Source organism: Phyllobates terribilis, unplaced genomic scaffold (assembly GCF_046119375.1).
Source record: "Phyllobates terribilis strain yellow unplaced genomic scaffold, ASM4611937v1 Scaffold_8__6_contigs__length_399053987, whole genome shotgun sequence".
NCBI classification, from domain to species: Eukaryota; Metazoa; Chordata; class Amphibia; order Anura; family Dendrobatidae; genus Phyllobates; species Phyllobates terribilis.
Genome location: NW_027362768.1, coordinates 196392299 through 196415200, shown reverse-complemented (window position 1 = coordinate 196415200; position 22902 = coordinate 196392299). Strand labels below are relative to the sequence as shown.

General features: G+C 52.0%; 1 protein-coding gene across 12 annotated transcripts in view; it reads left to right on the top strand.

Moving 5' to 3' along the window:
* TTLL7 (tubulin tyrosine ligase like 7) overlaps positions 1 to 22902 on the top strand; it is a 202691-nt gene that overhangs the window by 134096 nt on the left and 45693 nt on the right. The window lies entirely within an intron of this gene.

Below are 22902 nucleotides of genomic sequence, written 5' to 3'. Positions count from 1 at the left end.
AGAGGTGGAGCTGTGAGAGGGCGCTGCAAGTGATGGCGCTGTGAGAGGTGGTGCTGTGAGAGGTGGAGCTGATAATGATGGCGCTGTGAGAGGTGGCGCTGTGAGAGGTGGCGCTGTGAGAGGTAGCGCTGTGAGTGATAGTGCTGTGAGAGGTGGAGCTGCAAGTGATGGCGCTGTGAGAGGTGGCACTGCAAGTGATGGCGCTGTGAGAGGTGGAGCTGTGAGAGGTGGCGCTGCAAGTGATGGCGCTGTGAGAGGTGGCACTGTGAGAGGTGCTGCTGTGAGAGGTGGAGCTGATAATGATGGCGCTGTGAGAGGTGGTGCTGTGAGAGGTGGCGCTGTTAATGATGGCGCTGTGAGAGGTAGCGCTGTGAGTGATAGTGCTGTGAGAGGTGGAGCTGCAAGTGATGGCGCTGTGAGAGGTGGCACTGCAAGTAATGGCGCTGTGAGAGGTGGCACTGCAAGTGATGGCGCTGTGAGAGGTGGCACTGCAAGTGATGGCGCTGTGAGAGGTGGCACTGCAAGTGATGGCGCTGTGAGAGCTGGCGCTGCAAGTGATGGCGCTGTGAGAGGTGGCACTGCAAGTGATGGCGCTGTGAGAGGTGGCACTGCAAGTGATGGCGCTGTGAGAGGTAGCGCTGCAAGTGATGGCTCTGTGAGAGGTGGAGCTGTGAGAGCTGTCGCTGCGAGTGATGGCGCTGTGAGAGGTGGCATTGCAAGTGATGGCGCTGTGAGAGATGGCACTGCAAGTGATGGCGCTGTGAGAGGTAGCGCTGCAAGTGATGACGCTGTGAGAGGTGGAGCTGTGAGAGCTGGCGCTGCGAGTGATGGCGCTGTGAGAGGTAGCGCTGCGAGTGATGGCGCTGTGAGAGGTAGCGCTGCAAGTGATGGCGCTGCGAGTGATGGCGCTGTGAGAGGTAGCGCTGCAAGTGATGGCACTGTGAGAGGTGGAGCTGTGAGAGCTGGTGCTGCGAGTGATGGCGCTGTGAGAGGTGGCACTGTGAGAGATGATACTATGAGAGGTGGTGCTGTGAGTGATAGCGCTGTGAGAGGTGGTGCTGTGAGAGATGGCACTGATAATGATGGCTCTGTGAGAGGTGGAGTTGTGAGAGGTAGCACTGCGAGTGATAGCGCTGTGAGAGGTGGTGCTGATAGTGATGGTGCTGTGAGAGGTGGAGCTGCAAGTAATGGCGCTGCGAGAGATGGAGCTGCAAGTGATGGTGCTGCGAGAGATAGTACTGTGAGAGGTGGTGCTGATAGTGATGGTGCTGTGACAGGTGGCACTGCGAGAGATGGAGCTGCAAGTGATGGCGCTGTGAGATGCGGCACTGCGAGAGATGGAGCTGCAAGTGATGCTGCGAGAGATGGCACTGCAAGAGATGGAGCAGTGAAAGATGGAGCTGCAAGAGGTGGCAGTGTGAGTGATGGAGCTGCAAAAAGTGCAGCTGGGGAGGTGGTACTGTGAGAGATGGAGCTATGAGAGATGGAGCTGCGAGAGATGGAGCAGTGAAAGGTGTAGTTAAAGATGGAGTTGCGAGAGGTGGCGATGAGAGAGGTGGAGATGAGAGAGGTGGAGATGAGAGAGGTGGAGATGAGAGAGGTGGCGATGCGAGAGGTGGCGATGCGAGAGGTGGCGATGCGAGAGGTGGCGATGCGAGAGGTGGCGATGCGAGAGGTGGCGATGCGAGAGGTGGCGATGCGAGAGGTGGCGATGAGAGAGGTGGAGATGCCAGTGGTGGCGATGAGAGAGGTGGAGATGAGAGAGGTGGAGATGCCAGTGGTGGCGATGAGAGAGGTGGCGATGAGAGAGGTGGAGATGAGAGAGGTGGAGATGCCAGTAGAGTTGTGCTCAGTTGATCTGCGAGGGATGGTGCCTCCTAGTGGAGCTGTGATGGATGCGGCGGCCCCAGATGGACCTGGAATAGATGCAGCGGTGATGGTGGTGCTGAGCCCCTGCCCCATATAATATATGAGCGATGCCGTATACAGAGTATATAGAGTATATAGTGAGGATGGAGCAGGACGGGGCTGGATGAAGCCTCTGAGTCTGGGGACGCTGACTCTAAGCCGTCGCTCTCCGCGGCTGTCAGCCTGATTGTCCGTGTCATGAGCACATTACATGCGGAGCGTCGCGGCGGAGCGTCCCATCAGCCTCGCTTTTCATCCGTTAATTCCCCGCTCCTCGTGCATAAATATGGCTCTTTAATCATGGAGATGAGTTCTTCAGCCCCGGCGCAGGAAAGGTCAGCATCATTATCCCGGTGACGGCGCCCCCCGGTGCGGGGACACGGAGGATGTTTTTAATCGTTTGCGTACGGCGTTGATCACTCTGAACGTTGTTTATGTGACGCCGGGGGAGCGCTCGGCACTGATCACAGCCGCGCACGTGATGGGGGATGCGTTCTGTACTTTAACAAGAAATGTGCTGCTTCTGACACTGAACCATTCCTGGGCCACGGGGAAATGAGAGACCATCAGCATGGAGGGTGAAACAGATCTGGACCCATGGCACATTGCAGCATTCTGCCTCTACTGACTGTTAGGACTGCTGCTTCCAGTAGGTGGCGCTAGTGTTCATGCACTCTTCCTGTTTGCATATTCACCAGTATAAATGGATTTATGTTAAAGTCACAGGCGCCAAGAGCAGCGACAGGGCCGGCTCCAGGTTTTCATGGACCCCGGGTGAAAGAGTCTCACTGGGCCCCTTTAACACATACCACGATTCATGGTGCACTGATATGGCAGAGAAATATATATATATTCTACAATACCGAAGATTTCACTTCTTATATTACATGAGCGATATCTATTATAAATTTCACAATAGCTCAGAAACCGGCGAATCCTCGCAGCGCACAGTGCAGACCAGACAGTATAGTCCTCCTTACAGAATAATGGGCCCCACAAAGTCCTCCTTACAGAATAATGGGCCCCACATAGTCCTCTATACAGTATTATGGGCACCACATAGTCCTCCATACAGTATAATGGCCCCACATAGTCCTCCATACAGAATAATGGGCCCCACATAGTCCTCCATACAGTATAATGGCCCCACATAGTCCTCCATACGGAATAATGGGCCCCAAATAGTCCTCCATACAGTATTATGGGCACCACATAGACCTCCATACAGTATAATGGTCCCCACATAGTCCTCCATACAGTATAATGGCCCCACATAGTCCTCCATACAGAATAATGGGCCCCACATAGTCCTCCATACAGTATAATGGCCCCACATAGACCTCCATGCAGTATAATGGTCCCCACATAGTCCTCCATACAGAATAATGGGCCCCAAATAGTCCTCCATACAGAATAATGGGCCCCACATAGTGCTCCATACAGTATAATGGGCCCACATAGTTCTCCATACAGTATAATGGGCCCACATAGTCCTCCATACAGTATAATGGGCCCCACATAGACCTCCATACAGTATAATGGTCCCCACATAGTCCTCCATACAGAATAATGGGCACCCCATAGTCCTCCATACAGTATAATGGGCCCCACATAGTCCTCCATACAGTATAATGGGCCCCACATAGTCCTCCATACACTATAATGGCCCCACATAGTCCTCCATACAGTATAATGGGCCCCACATAGACCTCCATACAGTATAATGGTCCCCACATAGTCCTCCATACAGTATAATGGCCCCACATAGTCCTCCATACAGTATAATAGGCCCACATAGACCTCCATACAGTATAATGGTCCCCACATAGTCCTCCATACAGAATAATGGGCCCCACATAGTGCTCCATACAGTATAATGGGCCCCACATAGTCCTCCATACAGAATAATGGGCCCACATAGTGCTCCATACTGTATAATGGGCCCCACATAGTCCTTCATACAGTATAATGGCCCCACATAGTCCTCCATACAGTATAATGGGACCCACATAGTCCTCCATACAGAATAATGGCCCCACATAGTCCTCCATACAGTATAATGGCCCCACATAGTCCTTCATACAGTATAATGGCCCCACATAGTCCTTCATACAGTATAATGGGCCCCACAAAGTCCTCCATACAGTATAATGGGCCCCACAAAGTTTTCCATACAGTATTATGGGCCCCATATAACGCTCCATACGGACTAATGGCCCCCACAAAATGCCCCATGCGGGCTGTCCCCCCCCACATAATGCCCCATGCAGGCTCTTCTCTCCGCCGCATATTGCCCCATGCAGGCTGTTCTCCCCCCACACATAATGCCCCATGCAGGCTGTTCCCCTCCCCCACATAATGCCCCATGCCGGCTGTTCCCCTCCCCCACATAATGCCCCATGCCGGCTGTTCCCCTCCCCCACATAATGCCCCATGCAGGCTGTTTTTCCCCCATACACACACATAATGCCTCATGCAGGCTGTCCCCCCCCCCATAATGCCCCATGCATTATATCACCTCTCCCCCCCCATATAATGCCCTATGCAGGATGTCACTTCCCCCCAATATAATGCCCCATGCAGGCTGTTTCCCCCCCACACACATAATGCCTCATGCAGGCTGTCCCCCCCCCCCCCCCATATAATGCCCCATGCAGGCCGTTCCACCCCACACATAATGCCTCATGCAGGCTGTTTCCCCCCACACACACATAATGCCTCATGCAGGCTGTCCCCCCCCCCATATAATGCCCCATGCAGGCTGTTTCCCCCCTCCACATAATGCCTCATGCTGGCTGTCCCCCCCCCCCCATATAATGCCCCAGGCAGGATGTCACCTCCCCCCCCCATACAATGCCCCATGCAGGATGTCACCCCCCCCTTACAATGCCCCATGCAGGATGTCACCCCCCCCCTTATAATGCCCCATGCAGGATGTCAACCCCCCCCCCATACAATGCCCCATGCTGGATGTCACTACCCCCCATATAATGCCCCATGCAGGATGTCACCTCCCCCCCATATAATGCCCCATGCAGGATGTCACCTCTCTCCCCATATAATGCCCCATGCAGGATGTGACCTCCCCCCATATAATGCCCCATGCAGGATGTCACTCCCCCCATATATAATGCCCCATGCAGGATGTCACATCATCTCCCCCCCCCCATATAATGCCCCATGCAGGATGTCACTTACCCCCCCATATAATGCCCCATGCAGGATGTCACTCCCCCCCATATAATGCCCCATGCAGGATGTCACCCCCCCCCATATAATGCCCCATGCAGGATGTCACTTACCCCCCCATATAATGCACCATGCAGGATGTCACTCCCCCACCATATAATGCCCCATGCAGGATGTCATCTCTCCCCCCATGTAATGCCCCATGCAGGATGTCACCCCCCCATGTCCCATATAATGCCCCATGCAGGATGTCACTCCCCCCTATATAATGCCCCATGCAGGATGTCACCTCCCCCCCATATAATGCCCCATGCAGGATGTCACTCCCCCCTATATAATGTCCCATGCAGGATGTCACCTCCCCCCTATATAATGCCCCATGCAGGATGTCACCTCTCCCCCATATAATGCCCCATTCAGGATGTCACCTCTCCCTCCATATAATGCCCCATGCAGGATGTCACCTCTCCCCCCATATAATGCCCCATGCAGGATGTCACCCCCCCATATAATGCCTCATGCTGGATGTCACTCCCCCTCATATAATGCCCCATGCAGGATGTCACCTCCCCCTCATATAATGCCCCATGCAGGATGTCACCCCCCCCATATAATGCGCCATGCAGGATGTCACCTCCCCCCCATATAATGCCCCATGCAGGATGTCACCCCCCATATAATGCCCCATGCAGGATGTCACCCCCCCCATGTAATGCCCCATGCAGGATGTCACCCCCCAAATTTGTGCCCCATGCAGGATGTCACCCCCCATATAATGCCCCATGCAGGATGTCACCCCTCATATAATGCCCCATGCAGGATGTCACCTCTCCCCCCATATAATGCCCCATGCAGGCTGTCACCTCCCCCCATATAATGCCTCATGCAGGATGTCACCTCCCCCCCCATATAATGGCTCATGCAGGATGTAACCCCCCCATATAATGCCCCATGCAGGATGTCACTCCCCCCTATATAATGCCCCATGCAGGATGTCACCTCCCCCCCATATAATGCCCCATTCAGGATGTCACCTCTCCCCCCATATAATGCCCCATTCAGGATGTCACCTCTCCCCCCATATAATGCCCCATGCAGGATGTCACCTCCCCCCCATATAATGCCCCATGCAGGATGTCACCCCCCCATATAATGCCTCATGCAGGATGTCACTCCCCCTCATATAATGCCCCATGCAGGATGTCACTCCCCCCCATATAATGCCCCATGCAGGATGTCACCTCCCCTCCATATAATGCCTCATGCTGGATGTCACCTGCCCCCCCATATAATGCCCCATGCAGGATGTCACCCCCCATATAATGCCCCATGCAGGATGTCACTTCCCCTCATATAATGCCCCATGCAGGATGTCACTCCCCCCCATATAATGCCCCATGTAGGATGTCACCTCTCCCCCATATAATGCCCCATGTAGGATGTCACCTCCCCCCCATATAATGCCCCATGCAGGATGTCACCCCGCATATAATGCCCCATGCAGGATGTCCCCTCCCCCCCATATTATGCCTCATGCAGGATGTCACCCCCCATATAATGCCCCATGCAGGATGTCACCCCCCATATAATGCCCCATGCAGGATGTCACCCCCCATATAATGCCCCATGCAGGATGTCACCCCTCATATAATGCCCCAGGCAGGAGGTCACCCCTCATATAATGCCCCATGCAGGATGTCACCCCTCATATAATGCCCCATGCAGGATGTCACCCCTCATATAATTCCCCATGCAGGATGTCACCCCTCATATAATGCCCCATGCAGGATGTCACCCCTCATATAATGCCCCATGCAGGATGTCACCCCTCATAATGCCCCATGCAGGATGTCACCCCCCATATAATGCCCCATGCAGGATGTCACCCCTCATAATACCCCATGCAGGATGTCACCCCCCATATAATGCCCCATGCAGGATGTTACTCTCCCCGCCCCCCCCCCCCCCCATACATAAAAAAGAAAAAAATGAAATACCTCACTTCTCACCTGCTTCTCTCCTCCGCTAACGGCTCCGGGGTCCCATAGCGCGCCGGGGTGCCCGACGTCGAGTGGGGCCCCCCCGCCTTCTCAGGGCCCCAGCACTTGCCCAGGTGCGCCGGGTGCTGACGCCGGCCCTGAGCAGCGACCTTGTAACCTATTGGACACTTTGGCCTTTTAACTGGAAATCAACGATGTTTTTGCGCCGTTCTCCGGCTTAATACTTAAAAAACATGTTGGAGCAATGGCTGTATCGCCATCTGCTGGTGAAACCTCCTAACTTTCTTAAAATTTTTGAAAAGAGTGCAGAAAAGTTGCAAATGATAGCACAAATGTGACAAGAAAAGAGACAGAAACCATTGTTTTTATAGAAATAGCGCCACATGTGCCCATGTCCAGTTCTGGTATTGCAGCTCGACCTGGTGCATGACACATTGACCGTTATCCTTGTCCATACACTGTGAGTAATATTGCCACTCAGCCGCTATTTACTGAACTGCAATACCAGCCACAGCCTATGGAAAAGGTGGCGCTCTTTCAGGAAAATAATATATTTTTTCTTATTTAATTGCACTCCTTTAAATAATTTCAGGAGTGATGAGCTCAGTAATTGGCGGATCGGAGCTTCTGCTTGTATTAACATTAATTTCCTGATATGATGGTAGCAGGCGTGGCGTTGTCAGCTGGTGTCTGCCATCTGTGCTGACGGTTTCACGTGGCTCTGCGCGGCGCCGTGTGGCGGGATGACGGCTCGCTCTCCTCAGTGAATATTCCGCAGCGTCTGTCCGGAAATCTCTTCACCTCGGTTACTACATGAAGCCAAAAGGTTCCGTCCTCTACTAGGACGAGGGGCGACCATAGGATTGTGCGACCGCCGCAGACACACAGTGTCCATCATCGGGAAGGGGGCGCCACCGAGCCTGACACCCAACCCCACAATGCATTGTATACTGCATGACTGTATATAGAGGGGTTTTATTTAGCACTGTACGGTGATATTATATGAGCATCTTAAGGTTTTTGTATGAGCATTGTATGGTGGTATTGTATGAGCAGTGTATGGTGGTATTGTATGAGCAGTGTATGTGGCATTGTATGAGCATTGTATGGTGGTATTGTATGAGCAGTTTACGGTGGTATTGTATGAGCAGTGTATGTGGCATTGTATGAGTACTGTGTGACGATATTGTATGAGCAGTGTATGGCGGTATTGTATGAGCAGTGTATGGTGGTATTGTATGAGCAGTGTATGGTGGTATTGTATGACCGCTGTATGTGGCATTGCATGAGCACTGTGTGGCGGTATTGTATGAGCGCTGTATGGTGGTATTGTATGAGCAGTGTATGTGGCATTGTATGAGCACTGTGTGGCGGTATTGTATGAGCGCTGTATGGTGGTATTGTAGGAGCATTGTATGGTGGTATTGTAGGAGCAGTGTATGGTGGTATTGTAGGAGCAGTGTATGGTGGTATTGTATGAGCGCTGTATGGTGGTATTGTATGAGCAGTGTATGGTGGTATTGTAGGAGCACTGTATGGTGGTATTGTAGGAGCAGTGTATGGTGGTATTGTATGAGCGCTGTATGGTGGTATTGTATGAGCGCTGTATGGTGGTATTGTATGAGCGCTGTATGGTGGTATTGTATGAGCGCTGTATGGTGGTATTGTATGAGCAGTGTATGGCGGTATTGTATGAGCAGTGTATGGTGGTATTGTATGAGCATCTTAAGGTTTTTGTATGAGCATTGTATGGTGGTATTGTATGAGCAGTGTATGGTGGTATTGTATGAGCAGTGTATGTGGCATTGTATGAGCAGTGTATGTGGCATTGTATGAGCACTGTGTGACGATATTGTATGAGCACTGTGTGGCGATATTGTATGAGCAGTGTATGTGGCATTGTATGAGCGCTGTATGGTGGTATTGTATGAGCAGTGTATGGTGGTATTGTATGAATAGTGTATGGTGGTATTGTAGGAGTAGTGTATGGTGGTATTGTAGGAGCAGTGTATGGTGGTATTGTAGGAGCAGTGTATGGTGGTATTGTAGGAGCAGTGTATGGTGGTATTGTATGAGCAGTGTATGGTGGTATTGTAGGAGCGCTGTATGGTGGTATTGTAGGAGCATTGTATGGTGGTATTGTATGAGCAGTGTATGGTGGTATTGTATGAGCAGTGTATGGTGGTATTGTATGAGCAGTGTATGGTGGTATTGTATGAATAGTGTATGGTGGTATTGTAGGAGTAGTGTATGGTGGTATTGTAGGAGCAGTGTATGGTGGTATTGTAGGAGCAGTGTATGGTGGTATTGTAGGAGCAGTGTATGGTGGTATTGTATGAGCAGTGTATGGTGGTATTGTAGGAGCGCTGTATGGTGGTATTGTAGGAGCATTGTATGGTGGTATTGTATGAGCAGTGTATGGTGGTATTGTATGAGCAGTGTATGGTGGTATTGTATGAGCAGTGTATGGTGGTATTGTATGAATAGTGTATGGTGGTATTGTAGGAGTAGTGTATGGTGGTATTGTAGGAGTAGTGTATGGTGGTATTGTAGGAGTAGTGTATGGTGGTATTGTAGGAGCAGTGTATGGTGGTATTGTAGGAGCAGTGTATGGTGGTGTTGTATGAGCAGTGTATGGTGGTGTTGTAGGAGCAGTGTATGGTGGTGTTGTAGGAGCAGTGTATGGTGGTATTGTAGGAGCAGTGTATGGTGGTATTGTAGGAGCAGTGTATGGTGGTATTGTAGGAGCAGTGTATGGTGGTATTGTAGGAGCAGTGTATCGTGGTATTGTATGAGCAGTGTATAGTGGTATTGTATGAGCAGTGTACGGTGGTATTGTAGGAGCGCTGTACGGTGGTATTGTAGGAGCATTGTATGGTGGTATTGTATGAGCAGTGTATGTGGCATTGTATGAGCAATGTATTGTGGTATTGTATGAGCAGTGTACGGTGGTATTGTATGAGCGCTGTATGGTGATATTGTAGGAGCGCTGTACGGTGGCATTGTATGAGCGCTGTATGGAGGTATTGTATGAGCAATGTATTGTGGTATTGTATGAGCAGTGTATGTGGCATTGTATGAGCACTGTGTGGCGGTATTGTATGAGCGCTGTATGGTGGTATTGTAGGAGCATTGTATGGTGGTATTGTAGGAGCAGTGTATGGTGGTATTGTAGGAGCAGTGTATGGTGGTATTGTATGAGCGCTGTATGGTGGTATTGTATGAGCAGTGTATGGTGGTATTGTAGGAGCACTGTATGGTGGTATTGTAGGAGCAGTGTATGGTGGTATTGTATGAGCGCTGTATGGTGGTATTGTATGAGCAGTGTACGGTGGTATTGTATGAGCGCTGTATGGTGGTATTGTATGAGCGCTGTATGGTGGTATTGTATGAGCAGTGTATGGCGGTATTGTATGAGCAGTGTATGGTGGTATTGTATGAGCATCTTAAGGTTTTTGTATGAGCATTGTATGGTGGTATTGTATGAGCAGTGTATGGTGGTATTGTATGAGCAGTGTATGTGGCATTGTATGAGCACTGTGTGACGATATTGTATGAGCACTGTGTGGCGATATTGTATGAGCAGTGTATGTGGCATTGTATGAGCGCTGTATGGTGGTATTATATGAATAGTGTATGGTGGTATTGTAGGAGTAGTGTATGGTGGTATTGTAGGAGCAGTGTATGGTGGTATTGTAGGAGCAGTGTATGGTGGTATTGTAGGAGCAGTGTATGGTGGTATTGTATGAGCAGTGTATGGTGGTATTGTAGGAGCGCTGTATGGTGGTATTGTAGGAGCATTGTATGGTGGTATTGTAGGAGCATTGTATGGTGGTATTGTATGAGCAGTGTATGGTGGTATTGTATGAGCAGTGTATGGTGGTATTGTATGAGCAGTGTATGGTGGTATTGTATGAATAGTGTATGGTGGTATTGTAGGAGTAGTGTATGGTGGTATTGTAGGAGCAGTGTATGGTGGTATTGTAGGAGCAGTGTATGGTGGTGTTTTTATGAGCAGTGTATGGTGGTGTTGTATGAGCAGTGTATGGTGGTATTGTAGGAGCAGTGTATGGTGGTATTGTAGGAGCAGTGTATGGTGGTATTGTAGGAGCAGTGTATGGTGGTATTGTAGGAGCAGTGTATCGTGGTATTGTATGAGCAGTGTATAGTGGTATTGTATGAGCAGTGTACGGTGGTATTGTAGGAGCGCTGTACGGTGGTATTGTAGGAGCATTGTATGGTGGTATTGTATGAGCAGTGTATGTGGCATTGTATGAGCAATGTATTGTGGTATTGTATGAGCAGTGTACGGTGGTATTGTATGAGCGCTGTATGGTGATATTGTAGGAGCGCTGTACGGTGGCATTGTATGAGCGCTGTATGGAGGTATTGTATGAGCAATGTATTGTGGTATTGTATGAGCAGTGTATGGTGGTATTGTATGAGCGCTGTATGGTGGTATTGTAGGAGCACTGTATGGTGGTATTGTACGAGCAGTGTATGGTGGTATTGTACGAGCAGTGTATGGCGGTATTGTACGAGCAGTGTATGGCGGTATTGTATGAGCAGTGTATGGCTGTATTGTATGAGCAGTGTATGGTGGTATTGTATGAGCAGTGTATGTGGCATTGTATGAGCAATGTATTGTGGTATTGTATGAGCAGTGTACGGTGGTATTGTATGAGCGCTGTATGGTGATATTGTAGGAGCGCTGTATGGTGGTATTGTATGAGCGCTGTATGGTGGTATTGTATGAGCAATGTATTGTGGTATTGTAGGAGCAATGTATTGTGGTATTGTAGGAGCAGTGTATTGTGGTATTGTAGGAGCAGTGTATGGTGGTATTGTACGAGCAGTGTATGGTGGTATTGTACGAGCAGTGTATGGCGGTATTGTACGAGCAGTGTATGGCTCTATTGTATGAGCAGTGTATGGCGGTATTGTACGAGCAGTGTATGGCTCTATTGTATGAGCAGTGTATGGCTCTATTGTATGAGCAGTGTATGGCTCTATTGTATGAGCAGTGTATGGCTCTATTGTATGAGCAGTGTATGGCGGTATTGTATGAGCAGTGTATGTGGCATTGTATGAGCACTGTGTGGCGGTATTGTATCAGTAGTGTATGGCGGTATTGTATGAGCAGTTTGTGGCTCTATTGTATGAGCAGTGTGTGGCTCTATTGTATGAGCAGTGTGTGGCTCTATTGTATGAGCACTGTGTGGTGGTATTGTATGAGCAGTGTATGGTGGTATTGTAGGAGCAGTGTATGGTGGTATTGTAGGAGCAGTGTATGGTGGTATTGTATGAGCAGTGTATGGTGGTATTGTATGAGCAGTGTATGGTGGTATTGTATGAGCAGTGTATGGTGGTATTGTATGAGCGCTGTATGGTGGTATTGTATGAGCGCTGTATGGTGGTATTGTATGAGCGCTGTATGGTGGTATTGTATGAGCGCTGTATGGTGGTATTGTATGAGCGCTGTATGGTGGTATTGTATGAGCGCTGTATGGTGGTATTGTATGAGCGCTGTATGGTGGTATTGATGAGCAGTGTATAGTAGTATTGTAGGAGCGCTGTATGGTGGTATTGTATGAGCAGTGTATAGTGGTATTGTATGAGCGCTGTATGGTGGTATTGTAGGAGCAGTGTATGGTGGTATTGTAGGAGCAGTGTATGGTGGTATTGTAGGAGCAGTGTATGGTGGTATTGTAGGAGCGCTGTATGGTGTGTGGTAGATCGGCTCACTTGGTTGCACATGGAGGTACACAGGAACACTGTTTCTTTAAATTCTTCCCAGATTTATTAGACAGGCAGCATAAACCATGGGGAAGTAAAACAAACACGGCCCTTTGGGCAAAAACAAGAAATCAAAACAAAGTGGTGATATCAAACACAGTCCTTGTGGTAGCGGGGATCCACCCGCTCAGAGTCCAGCAAACATAGGGTTCAGATTAGCACAGAACACACGTCTCTCTGGAGTTTGCCTCTTCAGACGCTGAACACTGAATGCCTCAGTAGGCCGAGTATTTAAACCCCAGACCACTCTCTGAGGTGGAGATATGGTGAATGACCTCCCACCCTTCACAATGGTCATTCACAGAAAACACTCCCTTTTAAAATGGAGGTTTAACCCTCTCAGCAAATATCATGCTGGAACAAACTTCATGGTTTCAATTCATGGAAACTAATAGCCTCCGTGAAACATATTTTCCCTCTATCACCTTACCAGAGACTTTGTCACAGGTGGTATTGTATGAGCGCTGTATGGTGGTATTATAGGAGCATCCTATGATTTTATATGAGTGCTGTATGGTGGTATTATATGAGCATCCTATGATTTTATGAGTGCTGTATGGTGGTACTATATGAGCGCTGTATGGTGGTATTGTATGAGCTTAGGTTCACTTTTCCACAGTATATTCAACTATGTCACAGGGACAGAGACTTGAACTCGGGGCGCTGGGCGTGGGGTGGGACTGTTCGTCATGGGAGGGACTGTTCGTCGTGGGGTGGGACTATTCGGCTCCCGGCTTTCCCCCCACTCAGGCCCCGTAGCAGGTACCTGGTCGGCCTCCATTGGCGGTGCACCCCTCTGTATGACACGTAAGATATTTGTGCCGCGAGCACTCGATCCACAGAGCGAGGCTCTTTTCGGAGCAGTTTGCCATGATCTGGGATCTGCCTTGTTGGAGCGTCTGTGTGGTGTCATGTGTGTCCAGATGAGTATGGCGATTTGTAGGACATTGTGGTTGACGGCGCGGTTGCTGTTGGTTGCATGGGAATTTTTGATATCTCGTGGCACATGGGACCTGAAGATCATTGCACGAGCCTCCATTTACTGCACCATTGACACTGACGGACAAGATCTTGTATGAGATCCCCTCTGGGTTCGTCTTAAGGTGAGCATTTCCAATTCTGAAATAACAGTTTTATTTAATAAAAAATATACATTTTTGCTCCAAGAGAATAAAATGAGCAATTCACGACAAATCAACTGTGAGTAAAACAACAGCTACTTAAGAAAGTAATTAAAAAGAAAATGAGTGGGAGGACGCCTTCATTATGATATTAACGGGGACCCGTCCAAGTGGAAAAAGCCCCTGGAGATAAAACTCCATCACTCTCCTTAAAGAGAAAGTCACGCAGTCAGATCGTCTGCCGGGGCGTCCACCGCTGAACGGGGGCCTCTGCCGCTGAACGGGGGCCTCTGCCGCTGAACGGGGGCCTCTGCCGCTGAACGGGGGCCTCTGCCACTGAACGGGGGCCTCTGCCGCTGAACGGGGGCCTCTGCCGCTGAACGGGGGCCTCTGCCGCTGAACGGGGGCCTCTGCCGCTGAACGGGGGCCTCTGCCGCTGAACGGGGGCCTCTGCCGCTGAACGGGGGCCTCTGCCGCTGAACGGGGGCCTCTGCCGCTGAACGGGGGCCTCTGCCGCTGAACCGGGGCCTCTGCCGCTGAACCGGGGCCTCTGCCGCTGAACCGGGGCCTCTGCCGCTGAACCGGGGCCTCTGCCGCTGAACCGGGGCCTCCGCCGCTGCGGCCGGGAACCTGTCCTGCTGCGGAGGGTTTGGATTCAGGACCATGTTTGTGCTGCTCCAGGAGAACGACGAGCAGGATCTGCTTTATAATTGCAATAATGGAATTATTTAAAGGATTCCTTAGATATCAATGAAAATCAGATCTGACCCAGTGGGAGAAGTATCTCAGCCCCCACGGGGAGAAGCATCTCAGCCCCCACGGGGCCCATACAGAGTTTGGCAGAGAGTTTTCACCATTTGGAGCCAAGCCTGCTCTCTGTCACCCCCCAGCTCTGTCGCCCCCGCCTGCTCTCTGTCGCTCCCACTTGCTCTCTGTCGTCCCCACCTGTTCTCTGTCGCCCCCACCTGCTCTGTCGCCCCACCTGCTCTCTGTTGCCCCCACCTGCCCTGTGTCGCCCCCGCCTGCTCTCTGTCGCCCCCGCCTACTCTCTGTCGCCCCCGCCTACTCTCTGTCGCCCCCACCTGCTCTCTGTCGCCCCCGCCTACTCTCTGTCGCTCCCACTTGCTCTGTCGCTCCCACTTGCTCTCTGTCTCCCCCACCTGTTCTCTGTCGCCCCCACCTGCTCTGTTGCCCCCACCTGCTCTCTGTTGCCCCCACCTGCCCTGTGTCGCCCACGCCTGCTCTCTGTCGCCCCCGCCTGTTCTCTGGTGCCCCTGCCTGTTCTCTATCTCTCGGTCACCCTGCCTGCTCTTTCGTGCCGCCTGCTCTGTTGCCCCTGCCTCCTATGTTGCCCCCACCTGTTCTCTATCGCCCCCGTCTGTTCTCTGTCACCCCGCCTGCTCTCTGTCGCCCCTGCCTGCTCTCTGTCGCCCCGCTTGTTCTGTCGCCCCCGCCTGCTCTCTGTCGCCCCCGCCTGCTCTCTGTCGCCCCCGCCTGCTCTCTGTCGCCCCCGCCTGCTCTCTGTCGCCCCCGCCTGTTCTCTGTCGCCCTCGCCTGTTCTCTGTCGCCCTCGCCTGTTCTCTGCTGCCCCTGCCTGCTTTCTGTTGCCCCTGCTTGCTCTCTGATATGCCTGTCTGCCCTCTCTGGCCCCTGCCTGCTCTCTCTGGCCCCTGCCTGCTCTCTGTTGCCTCTGTCTGTTCTCTGTTGCCCCTGTCTGTTCTCTGTTGCCCCTGTCTGTTCTCTGTTGCTCTTCTGCTCTGTTGCCTCTGCCTGCTCTCTCTGTTGACTCTGCCTGCTCTCTGTTGACTCTGCCTGCTCTCTGTTGCCGCTGCTTGCTCTCTGTTGCCCCTTCCTGGTCTCTGATATGCCTGCTCTCTGTTGCCCCTGCCTGCTCTCTGTTGCCCCTGCCTGCTCTCTGTTGCCCCTGCCTGCTCTCTGTTGCCCCTGCCTGCTCTCTGTTGCCCCTGCCTGTTCTCTGTTGCCCTTCTACTCTGTTGCTCCTGCCCCTTCCTGGTCTCTGATATGCCTGCTCTCTGTTGCCCCTGCCTGCTCTCTGTTGCCCCTTCCTGGTCTCTGATATGCCTGCTCTCCGTTGCCCCTTCCTGGTCTCTGATATGCCTGCTCTCTGTTGCCCCTGCCTGCTCTCTGTTGCCCCTGTCTGTTCTCTGTTGCCCCTGTCTGTTCTCTGTTGCCCTTCTGCTCTGTTGCCCCTGTCTGCTCTCTGTTGCCCCTGTCTGCTCTCTGTTGCCCCTGTCTGCTCTCTGTTGCCCCTGTCTGCTCTCTGTTGCCCCTGTCTGCTCTCTGTTGCCCTTCTGCTCTCTGTTGCCCCTGTCTGTTCTCTGTTGCCCCTTCCTGCTCTCTTGCCCCCGTCTGCTCTCTGTTGCCCCTTCTGCTCTGTTGCCCCCGTCTGCTCTGTTGCCCCCGTCTGCTCTGTTGCCCCCGTCTGCTCTCTGTTGCCCCTGTCTGTTCTCTGCTGTCCTTCTGCTCTGTTGCCCCTGTCTGCTCTCTGTTGCCCCTGTCTGCTCTCTGTTGCCCCTGTCTGCTCTCTGTTGCCCCTGTCTGCTCTCTGTTGCCCCTGTCTGCTCTCTGTTGCCCCTTCCTGCTCTCTGTTGCCCCTTCCTGCTCTCTGTTGCCCCTGTCTGCTCTCTGTTGCCCCTGTCTGCTCTCTGTTGCCCCTGCCTGCTCTCTGTTGCCCTTCCTGGTCTCTGATATACCCGCTTACTCTGTTGCCCCTGTCTGCTCTCTCTTGCCCCTGCCTGCTCTCTGTTGCCCCTTCCTGGTCTCTGATATACCCGCTTACTCTGTTGCCCCCGCCTGCTCTCTGTTGCCCCCGCCTGCTCTCTGTTGCCCCCACCTGCTCTCTGTTGCCCCCGCCTGCTCTCTGTTGCCCCTGCCTGCTCTCTGTTGCCCCCGCCTGCTCTCTGTTGCCCCCGCCTGCTCTCTGCTGCCCCTGCCTGCTCTCTGTTGCCCCTGCCTGCTCTCTGTTGCCCCTGCCTGCTCTCTGTTGCCCCTGCCTGCTCTCTGTTGCCCCTGCCTGCTCTGTTGCCCCTGCCTCCTCTCTGTTGCCCCTGCCTCCTCTCTGTTGCCCCTGCCTGCTCTCTATTGCCCCTGCCTGCTCTCTGTTGCCCCTGCCTGCTCTCTGTTGCCCCCGTCTGCTCTCTGTTGCCCCCGCCTGCTCTCTGTTGCCCGTGCCTGCTCTCTGTTGCCCCGTCTGCTCTCTGTTGCCCCTGCCTCCTCTCTCTTGCTCCTGTCTGCTCTCTGTTGCCCCTGCCTCCTCTCTCTTGCCCCTGTCTGCTCTCTGTTGCCCTTCTGCTCTGATGCCCCTGCCTGCCCTGTTGCCCCGTCTGCTCTCTGTTGCCCCGTCTGCTCTCTGTTGCCCCGTCTGCTCTCTGTTGCCCCCGCCTGCTCTCTGTTGCCCCGCCTGCTCTCTGTTGCCCCTGCCTGCTCTCTGTTGCCCCCGTCTGCTCTCTGTTGCCCTTGCCTGCTCTCTGTTGCCCTTGCCTGCTCTCTGTTGCCCTTGCCTGCTCTCTGTTGCCCTTGCCTGCTCTCTGTTGCCCTTGCCTGCTCTGTTGCCCCTGCCTGCTCTCTGTTGCCCCTGCCTGCTCTCTGTTGCCCCCGCCTGCTCTCTGTTGCCCCTGCCTCCTCTCTCTTGCCCCGTCTGCTCTCTGTTGCCCCCGCCTCCTCTCTCTTGCCCCTGTCTGCTCTCTGTTGCCCCCGCCTCCTCTCTCTTGCCCCTGTCTGCTCTCTCTTGCCCCTGTCTGCTCTCTGTTGCCCCTGTCTGCTCTCTGTTGCCCCTGTCTGCTCTCTGTTGCCCCTGCCTCCTCTCTGTTGCCCCCGTCTGCTCTCTGTTGCCCCCGTCTGCTCTCTGTTGCCCCCGTCTGCTCTCTGTTGCCCCTGCCTCCTCTCTCTTGCCCCTGTTTGCTCTCTGTTGCCCCTGCCTCCTCTCTGTTGCCCCTGCCTCCTCTCTCTTGCCCCTGTCTGCTCTCTGTTGCCCTTCTGCTCTGATGCCCCTGCCTGCTCTATTGCCCCCGCCTGCTCTCTGTTGCCCCCGCCTGCTCTCTGTTGCCCCCGCCTGCTCTCTGTTGCCCCCGCCTGCTCTCTGTTGCCCCCGCCTGCTCTCTGTTGCCCCTGCCTGCTCTCTGTTGCCCCTGCCTGCTCTCTGTTGCCCCCGTCTGCTCTCTGTTGCCCCTGCCTGCTCTCTGTTGCCCCCGTCTGCTCTCTGTTGCCCCTGCCTCCTCTCTCTTGCCCCTGCCTGCTCTCTGTTGCCCCTGTTGGCACTTTGCAGTACATAGTTGGGTTTTGGTTGCAGTTTGGGCGCTCGGTCTGTATAAGGTTCGCCAGCACTGCGTCTAGTGAGCACCCGTCTCCATGTGCAGCTCCTTGTACTCATCCGCACTGTGGCCGGGAGCCGGAGCTGCATTTACATTTCATGCTTTATTCTGCTCCGTAAAGCATAGCCCATTTGTACATGCCGCCATTTTTTGCACATGGACCATCATCCCATATGGAAAATGAGCCATGTACACTGACACACTGGCTATAATGGATCTGTGTGTGGTCCGTGGCTCACTCGGACTGGTGATCCGTTTTGCTGACTGAGCCCGGATTACATACAGCAGGATGTGTCCGAAGTCAAGGCACTTGGCTGTAACTCCCATAGAAGTGAATGGAGTCGTGCACATGTGTGGGTCGATTCTCCTCAATCTTTGCCAGGGCTGCACCAAAAAGACTTGAGGCGTGGTGGCACTCCCATCCTCCACATAGGTGCCGGTCTTACAGCTTTGACCCACTTTTATTATGGCATGTCCCGGATACATGCCGTAAATGTCTGTTCGGTAGACCCTTTCTGGCTCTGACCGCTGGAGGTGGAGAGATGGAAGCGGCCGAGCTGCGCGGGTTCCATTAACTTCCATAGAAATGAAAAATAATTCCAGAGATTGTAGCCCGGCCGCTCTTGGCCGTTTGTGCTCCGACGCCTCCTGCGGTCGACACCTGGATAGAGTATTCCTGTTGCTGCCATGAATATTTTCCTGCACTTTGATATTGATGGTGTCTCTTTAGTTTTGGCCACGAATGTCCAATTAGTGGAGGTCCGAGCTCTTCACCATAGATTAACCATACGGGCGTCTGTATCTGACATTGTTCGCCCTCACTGTGCTGATTACAGGGGTCCCAGAGGTCGGACCCGCACCGATTTTAAGTAACGATCATCAAGTCATTTTTTTCTACACTACAATGAAAAAAACCGCTGCGGCCGAATAAGTGGACAATTTCCATGAGAAGGGAAAGAGGGCGAGAACCAGCGACTGGCGCGATCTTCTACGTGTTTCTGTCGGAGGCGGTCTCCGGCTTTGTTGTCCGTCAGACATCTTGGCACGGATACATAGTTTTCTCTCTTCTCGACTCTTTCTATCATAATCTCGGCAGTCGTTATACTCCATAGAATTTTCAACAAGTAAAGGATAAAAAAAAAAGTCAAAACTAATTATATACCAGATTAATTTCAAAATCAAGATTCATGACACCGCTCCGAGCCTCAATTAATTTTTAATATTGTGTCTTTATTTCATGGGAGACGGAACATGTTATTTATTAGTAACATTGAGTGTTTTTTGGAATATTGCTCGCTCTCATCTGCACTAATGAAAGGTTTTAATGTAACTCCGAGGACACCACATTGAAAGGATTTGTGACATCTGAAAATGATGTTCTCTCACAGAACGAGACCTTTCAGAAACACTTCGGATCCGGTCCAACTTTTAAAGAACATTTCACTCCCACTGAATTGAAATTAAAAAGCGCAAACGTTGGAGGACGTGTGATCTCCGGCAATCGCAGAGCTCTGACGTCGTGAGCCGAGCCGCGGCCAAGGTCTTCTGTTTCCATGATGTTTACAGTTGATTAAACAACCAGCAATTAAGACCTGACGAGGTTATTACAAAGAACATCTTCTCCGCGTCGTGATCATCATGGAGGAAATCAATATAGTTCACATCACTTGTAAGAAGAATCAAGTCAGTGGTAGAGCCGAACCGTTGTTACCAAGAGATGGAGGTTTTATTGCTGTTGGCTCCTTCCATGGGCTCCCAGCAAGGCAATGGTGTGGCGTCGTCTACTAGGGAGGCAGGTGGAACAATACTACAAAGGCCCCAACTCTCTAAGTTCTTCCAACACCTTGGAAAGTGGTGTGAGAAAAATGCAAAACTGCCATGGACTGGCTTTACCTCTGGTTGGTGTAATGCTCTTTTGTCTTTCTTGGGGTGCACATTGTCCACCTTTCAGACTTTCCGAAGGTACAGGAACTGTTTTCATCTTGATGGGTTCATACACATTGGCTTGAAGTAGGCTCGTGGTTGAACAACGATCGTACGTTTACGTAGATGCAGCCCATATTGGCCATTAATATGGTTCCCATGGATCATGTAAGTTCCATGACGTCTGGCAATGACTTTGAAGTATTTTTTCATAGCAAGATCATTAGTTGATGGCAGATTTTTCTTCTGACCGGGGGAAACTTAGTTAGAGGTGACGGTGGGACTCTGTCAGCACAGAATGAATGCTCAAGCCAAGTAGACGCCTGGTGCACCCTTGACAGCCGCTCACAGTACAGACACCTGGTGCACCCTTGACAGCCGCTCACAGTACAGACGACTGGTGCACCCTTGACTGCCGCTCACAGTACAGACGCCTGGTGCACCCTTGACTGCCGCTCACAGTACAGACGCCTGGTGCACCCTTGACTGCCGCTCACAGTACAGACGCCTGGTGCACCCTTGACTGCCGCTCACAGTACAGGCGCCCGGTGCACCACAGCGCGGCCAAACATTTCAGTGCATCTTCCTGCCTACTTGTTTTCCATCTACTTCAATAAAGCCAGAGATGTCGATCAAAGAAGAGTGAGGGGGTGGAGATGGAGGGAAAACAAGTAGATGGGAAGGTGCACTGAAATGTTTGGCCTCGCCGTTTTGCACTGGGTGCCTGTACTGTGAGCGGCAGTCTCCTCAATAACAACCCCTTTAGTTTGGGATCAGCGACTAATGCTGGGTAAATAGTCCTGCATGTTGGCTTCTTGGATGGACGACTTACTCCACAAAAGTCACTGTTAGCCGCTCTGACTAATAAAAAGGGGGTGTCTTGCATCATGTACCCCAATAGAGCGAATGGAAAGTGCTGTCACGCCAGGTGTGAATGATATACAGGGGGGAAAGGTAAAGGGAGCCCAGACACTAGGGAGAGGGGAAGTGGTGACCTCCTAAACTGGACTAGCGTCACCCTGTCTTCCCCTACTGTCCCTATGCAGCCTCCGCAGCTGTCGCCAATCACATGCCTCGCCCTACTATCCCTGGCGTAGGCTACAACTGGGGGAGGAAGGAGATGAGCACTAGTCAACCTCCGCTAGCACTCTAAAGACAAAAGGGGAAGACAACACAGGGGAATTACAACTTAGTTTTAGAAGAAACTCCAACAGGGCACACGGCCTCAAGACTCCAAAGAGGACGTGATGCTACTTCAGCCAAGCTCCAAGAAGGAATGAGTATAACCGGCGACACTCACCTAGAGAGACCAGGTATATATACACCCAGGCCAGAGGGAGGTAGTCGCTGGGTCCTAAAGACAACCCCCTATCTAGGAAGCTGTCTGCAATGCCAAACGTGGAGATCTCCTACAGGGCGACTGTCTTTTACCTCTGACACACCCATGACAAGTGCTAACCCCTAAAGGAATGAGACACTGGCTGCCAGGTATGTCACCTAAAAGCCCCGTTTATAAAGGTTAATTGCTTCCTTCTGTCTTAACTCACTCAACTGACATCTCCAGAGCAGTAACAGAAAAGAAGAAATTTATAAAAATATGCACGCAGCCGGAGCACTGCTTTAATGGATCATTCTCTCTGACTGCACTCTGAGGGCGGAGGCTCCATACTGACATTCTCTCTGACTGCACTCTGAGGGCGGAGCCTTCATGCTGACGTTCTCTCTGACTGCACTCCAAGGGCAGAGCCTCCATGCTGACATTCTCTCTGACTGCACTCCAAGGGCGGAGCCTCCATGCTGACATTCTCTCTGACTGCACTCCAAGGGCGGAGCCTCCATGCTGACATTCTCTCTGACTGCACTCCAAGGGCGGAGCCTCCATGCTGACATTCTCTCTGACTGCACTCCAAGGGCGGAGCCTCCATGCTGACATTCTCTCTGACTGCACTCCAAGGGCGGAGCCTCCATGCTGACGTTCTCTCTGACTGCACTCCAAGGGCGGAGCCTCCATGCTGACATTCTCTCTGACTGCACTCTGAGGGCGGAGCCTCCATGCTGACGTTCTCTCTGACTGCACTCCAAGGGTGGAGCCTCCATGCTGACATTCTCTCTGACAGCACTCTGAGGGCGGAGCCTCCATGCTGACATTCTCTCTGACTGCACTCTGAGGGCGGAGCCTCCATGCTGCCATTCTCTCTGACTGCACTCTGAGGGCGGAGCCTCCATGCTGACGTTCTCTCTGACTGCACTCTGAGGGCGGAGCCTTCATGCTGACATTCTCTCTGACTGCACTCTGAGGGCGGAGCCTCCATGCTGACGTACTCCTTCAGTATAGTTTTGGCAGTGCAATGATTAATACCTAGAACTATTTTATTTCTCATGAATGTGCTTTTCCCAATCGGAGGATCCTGTGAATCATTTTTGCTTTTGTGAAGGTTTCTCTCTTAACGTGACGCAGCTGCTGAGCGAGAAATCATCGTCTGCACTAATGAGCCCCGTCCGACACAGCCATTGTGGATCTGCAGATGAAAGTCCTGTCTGCACAGAGCCATTTATGTTTTACATGTCCGGAGCATAAAACAAGGACTTGGAGGTTGACTTGAGTGAACCCGAACTTAAAAAGAAAAGTTTCCG